Source organism: Rana temporaria, chromosome 2 (genome assembly GCF_905171775.1).
Source record: "Rana temporaria chromosome 2, aRanTem1.1, whole genome shotgun sequence".
NCBI classification, from domain to species: domain Eukaryota; kingdom Metazoa; phylum Chordata; class Amphibia; order Anura; family Ranidae; genus Rana; species Rana temporaria.
The window spans coordinates 509,510,713-509,516,712 of record NC_053490.1 but is presented as its reverse complement, the minus strand read 5'-3'; the positions used below and the strand labels follow the sequence as shown (position 1 = coordinate 509,516,712).

Sequence of the window (6,000 nt, the reverse complement as noted above, 5' to 3'; positions counted from 1 at the left end):
GGCGCGCAGCAGGTAAACACTGTCCCGGCGCATCGCTGGGAAGCCGATGCGTGTACCTGGCGGCCGCGATGTCCGCCGGGTACACGCGATCGTCGGTAACACAGCAGGGACGTGGAGCTCTGCGTGTAAACACAGAGCTCCACGTGCTGTTAGAGGAGAGGAGACCGATCTGTGTCTCTTGTACATAGGGACACAGCATCGGTCACCTCCCCCAGTCACCCCCCTCCCTCCACACAGTTAGAACACACCCAGGATACACATTTAACCCCTTCCTTACCCCCTAGTGTTAACCCCTTCCCTGCCAGTCACATTTATACAGTAATTAGTGCATTTTTATAGCACTGATCGCTGTATAAATGTGAATGGTCCCAAATTTGTGTCAAAAGTGTCCGATACGTCCGCCGCAATATCGCAGTCCCAATAAAAATCGCAGATCGCCGCCATTACTAGTAAAAAAAAAAATAATAAAAAAAATCATAATTCTGTCCCCTATTTTGTAGGCGCTATAACTTTTGCGCAAACCAGTCGCTTATTGCGATTTTTTTTTTTTTACAAAAACACTTCGAAAAATACGTATCGACCTTAACTGAGAAAAAAATTGGGATATTTATTATAGCAACAAGTAAAAAAAAAATATATTTTTTTTAAATTGTCGCTCTTTTTTTGTTTATAGCGCAAAAAATAAAAACCGCAGAGGTGATCAAATACCACCAAAATAAAGCTTAATTTGTGGGGAAAAAAGGACGTCAATTTTGTTTGGGAGCCACGTCGCATGACCGCGCAAATGTCAGTTAAAGCGACGCAGTGCCGGAAGCTGAAATTTCGCCTGGGCACGAAGGGGGTTTATGTGCCCAGTAAGCAAGTGGTTAATGAAGGAACAACATTTAGCAACTTATTGCTACACTTAGAGGCTCCTCTCTTCTCTTTTATACCCTGTAAAAAAATAAAATATTTTATCTACAAGTGCTTTGGATTACAAGCATGTTTCTGGAACGAATTATGCTCGCAATCCAAGGTTTTGCTGTAATTATATATGACTTAGGCATTGCCATGGTAATTGGATGCTAGGCAGTGAAGGGGTTAAGCTCCTCCCAGGGATTCCCCCATACACACTAGGCTTCTTTATAGTCCATCCGTCTCTTCCGGGTTCAGCTGACGCAGAGAACGTGGGCTAGGCCTCCTTATCCAATCAGGAATGAGATTTTCTGGTCCTGTCACACACTGACCAATCAGGAAAGAAGTGAGAAGCGCCCAGTCAGAAGCAGCGAGGCTTTTGCGGACATCTATTGGCTGATCGGGCTCAGCAAGGTTAGTGTGTGTCAGGCTGCAGTGTTTGGTGTCGCTGCGCAGTGGATGTGAGTTGTGTGGTGGTGTTATGGGTGACAGTTTGGGGTGGAGTATGGAGGGGGGTGCATGTTGTGCCCTGACACACAGACACAGTGCAGTATGGGGCCCCTGCATGGGATGGAGATAGTTGCTGTGTTTACCTAAAGAGAAGCTGTCACCTGTGTGCAGGGAGATGGGAATGCTCAGCCCAGGCTCCTCCAATCAGGAGAGGACATGGTGCTGTACATCTAATACTGATGTCAGATCCTCTGTATAGAGCACCTGTCACCTTCCACATGCTGGGGGGTAATCAGGGATTGGTGATCATGGGGTGTCAGTGAGGTATGAGGCATGTGGTAACTTCTACCTCATTGGTGTCACTGAAAGGTGACAATTATAGGTGGGTAGGCTGTGTTATGTTGCTGTGAAGTCACTGTGTCCATATAGTTGGCTAGGCTTTGTCATATCATGTGATTGTCATCATTTCTGATGAATGGATACATTGTATCAAGGTGCAGTGATGTCACTGTATTTATATTAATGGATAGGCTGTGTTATGTCATGATGATGTCACCATGTCCTTATAGATGGATAGGCTGTGCTATGTCATTGTGTCTTTATAGACGGATAGTCTGGTGTCAGAGTGATGTCACCATAACATTATAGATGAATAGGCTGTGTTATGTTATGATGATGTCACCATGTCTTTATAGATAGATAGGCGGGTGTGTCAGTGATGTCACCATGTTTTTATAGCCTGATAGGCTGTGTTCTGTCGTGCTGATGTCACTATGTCCTTATAGGCTGTGCTACGTTGCAGTGATATCACCATGTCCTTATAGGCTGTGCTACGTTGCAGTGATGTCACCATGTCCTTATAGGCTGTGCTACGTTGCGGTGATGTCACCATGTCCTTATAGGCTGTTCTGTCGTACTGATGTCACCATGTCCTTATAGGCTGTGCTACGTTGCAGTGATGTCACCATGTCCTTATAGGCTGTGCTACGTTGCAGTGATGTCACCATGTCCTTATAGGCTGTGCTACGTTGCGGTGATGTCACCATGTCCTTATAGGCTGTTCTGTCGTACTGATGTCACCATGTCCTTATAGGCTGTGCTACGTTGCAGTGATGTCACCATGTCCTTATAGGCTGTGCTACGTTGCAGTGATATCACCATGTCCTTATAGGCTGTGCTACGTTGCAGTGATGTCACCATGTCCTTATAGGCTGTGCTACGTTGCGGTGATGTCACCATGTCCTTATCGGCTGTTCTGTCGTGCTGATGTCACTATGTCCTTATAGGCTGTGCTACGTTGCAGTGATATCACCATGTCCTTATAGGCTGTGCTACGTTGCAGTGATATCACCATGTCCTTATCGGCTGTTCTGTCGTGCTGATGTCACTATGTCCTTATAGGCTGTGCTACGTTGCAGTGATATCACCATGTCCTTATAGGCTGTGCTACGTTGCAGTGATATCACCATGTCCTTATAGGCTGTGCTACGTTGCAGTGATATCACCATGTCCTTATAGGCTGTGCTACGTTGCAGTGATGTCACCATGTCCTTATAGGCTGTGCTACGTTGCAGTGATGTCACCATGTCCTTATAGGCTGTGCTACGTTGCAGTGATATCACCATGTCCTTATAGGCTGTGCTACGTTGCAGTGATATCACCATGTCCTTATAGGCTGTGCTACGTTGCAGTGATATCACCATGTCCTTATAGGCTGTGCTACGTTGCAGTGATGTCACCATGTCCTTATAGCAGGGTTTGACAAATTTGCTTGGAATCTAGGAGCCAGCTAAAAAAGTTAGGAGCCAGAAAACGCACCCTGTCCCGACGAGCTTGCGCGCAGAAGCGAACACATACGTGAGCAGCGCCCGCATATGTAAACGTTCAAACCACACATGTGAGGTATCGCCGCGATTGGTAGAGCGAGAGCAATAATTCTAGCCCTAGACCTCCTCTGTAACTCAAAACATGCAACCTGTAGAGTTTTTTTAAACGTCGCCTATGAAGATTTTAAAGGGTAAAAGTTTGTCGGCATTTCATGAGCGGACGCAATTTTGAAGTGTGACATGTTGGGTATGAATTTACTCGGCGTAACATTATCTTTCATAATATTAAAAAAAATGGGGATAACTTTACTGTTGTCTTATTTTTTAATTAAAAAAAGTGTAATTTTTTTCCCAAAAAAGTGCGCTTGTAAGACCGCTGCGCAAATACAGCGTGACAGAAAGTATTGCAACGATCGCCATTTTTTTCTCTAGGGCGGGGATATGCAATTAGCGGACCTCCAGCTGTTGCAGAACTACACTTCCCATGAGGCATAGCAAGACTCTGACAGCCACAAGCATGACACCAGAGTCAGAAGCATGATGGGACTTGTAGTTTTGCAACAGCTGGAGGTCCGCTAATTGCATATCCCTGCTCTAGGGTGTTAGGATGAAAAATATATATAATGTTTGGGGGTTCTAATTAGAGGGAAGAAGATGGCAGTGAAAATAGTGAAAAATTACATTAGAATTGCTGTTTAACTTGTAATGCTTAACTTGTAATACCAACGGCCACCACCAGATTGCGCCAGCTCACACATCTGGTGGTAATAACTTGTAATACCAACGGCTCACCACCGGATGGCGCCAGCTCACCTTCCAAGCCAAGTCGCCAGGATGCCATTTCTAGTCGACATGGCGACCTGACGCCCGGGATTTGTCGAGCCCTGCCTTATAGCCTGATAGGCTGTTCTGTCGTGCTGATGTCACCATGTCTTTATAGGCTGTGCTATGACAGTGATGTCACCATGTTCATATCGGCTGTGCTATGTTGCGATGATGTCACCATGTCCTTAAAGCCTGATAGACTGTGTTCTGTCGTGCTGATGTCACTATGTTCTTATAGGCTGTGATATGTTGCGGTGATGTCACCATGGCCTTATAGATGAATAGGCTGTGTTTTATATCGTGATGGTGTTACCATGTCCCAATAGCTGGATAGTCTGTATTATGTCATAATGGTGTCACCATGTCCTTAGAGATGGATTGGCTGTGTCATGTTGCTGTGAGGTCACCATGTCCTTATAGATGGATAGGCGTTGTGCTGTAAAGGAATATATTAAACTTTAAGTCTTTATCCCCAAAAATGCTTTATTATTTTTTACCCACTAATTGTTACAGTGATATAATCGAATCTTTCCAATCGTTCCTAGTCCAGTTTCAGTTTATGACTTTCCCACTGTGCAGGAGATTCCTGCAATAAAGACCGCTCACTGCTGCCCTCTCTCCTTGTGCAGGGGGACTGGTCTTGTCTCCGCCCCTCCTGTAGTTTTCTGCAGGCAGCCTGCAGTGGGTAGAGCCTGCCGGTCCCTCCCACGGCTCTGTTTTCTGCATAGGCAATGTACAGCACAGTGAGGATATCACTTCTACTTTTACAAGGTAATCGAGTTTGTAAAGGATTTTGGAGCACACAAAGTGAATTTATATGCTCTGACTAGTAAGGTATATAATAATAATAAAAAAAGCACCAAAAAACTGGAGGCCGACTGATATAGTGGCCAATATTTGGCCTTTTTGAAGAAATCGGCATCGGTTGATTATTATGCAAATTCGGCCCATTAACACTGACCTCATTGTGCCCCGTTGACCCACAAGTGTTCCTCCTCCCTTCCCCACACTCCATTGGTAGAGCGGCGTTTGACGCTTGTCAGAGCTGCTGAGTGTGTGTAAATGATTGCAGAGAGAGACCAGCTGTCAGAATTCAGCGTTGATGTCGGGGGTGGGCGGGACCCAGCAGCTATCAAACACAAGCCAATAGAATGGGATCCGGGTGGGCCGCTACGTGTATGTGACCCACCCCCTTTCTTAAGCTGCCCAATTATTTGTTGGTGTTTGATAGCTGTAGTCCCGCCCACCCCCGACATCACCGCTGAATTTTGATAGCTAGTCTCTCTCTGCATTCAGTTACATATGTCAGTTTTACGTAGTTACACTATATTGGCTCAGTGTGAAACCTGCCAGTGCCACCTTCCATTTACAATCAGTGCCACCTTCCAAAAAAAGAAAAATCGGCCTAAAATATTGGCCGCAAAAATCTGCATCATATATCGCCAATCGGCCACCCGACTTCTAAATATCGGGATCGCCCAGAGAAAAACCCATATCGGTCAACCTCTACAAAAAAACCTTTGTAGTTGTTGGTCCACTCCCCCACTGCGAGGGTTAAATGCTTGTTATGTCTAGGGGGTGCCAGAATAAGGAGAAATTCTTATCTTATTCCAGACTCCAGCAGGGTCCCTCCAATGGTGTAACTTGTCTCCTGCAGTCTCCTCTCCTAAGTGGTCACATGCTTGTCCCCACCATGTACAATGCAGGGTTAAAGGCCCTGCATTTTACATGATGATGCTGAGCAGGGTTTTTTTTAAGAGAATAGGTGCAGGAACTCCACCTTTCCATGTCACCCCTTGTCTCCGCACCCTACCCACCTCCCAGCACCATTCCTTGGTTCCACCCCTACCCACCTCTGAGCACCATTTCTTTGTTCCACCCCCTACCCACCTCCGACCACCATTCCTTGGTTCCACCCCCTACCCACCTCCGACCACCATTCCTTGGTTCCACCCCCTACCCACCTCCGACCACCATTCCTTGGTTCCACCCCCTACCCACCTCC

At 46.1% G+C, this 6,000-nt stretch overlaps 1 protein-coding gene across 4 annotated transcripts in view; it reads left to right on the top strand.

Annotated features, from left to right (window-relative positions):
• The first annotated feature begins 1,261 nt into the window (after window positions 1–1,261).
• Window positions 1,262–6,000, top strand: part of HLCS (holocarboxylase synthetase) — a 268,996-nt gene continuing 264,257 nt past the window's right edge. Inside the window, exon 1 of one of the 4 annotated variants that reach the window (XM_040338959.1) lies at window positions 1,262–1,308. The gene's annotated coding sequence lies outside the window, so the exon portion shown is untranslated. Of the gene's footprint in view, window positions 1,356–6,000 lie in introns of all 4 variants that reach the window. The other 3 variants (XM_040338958.1, XM_040338957.1, XM_040338960.1) reach the window with 3 other exon arrangements.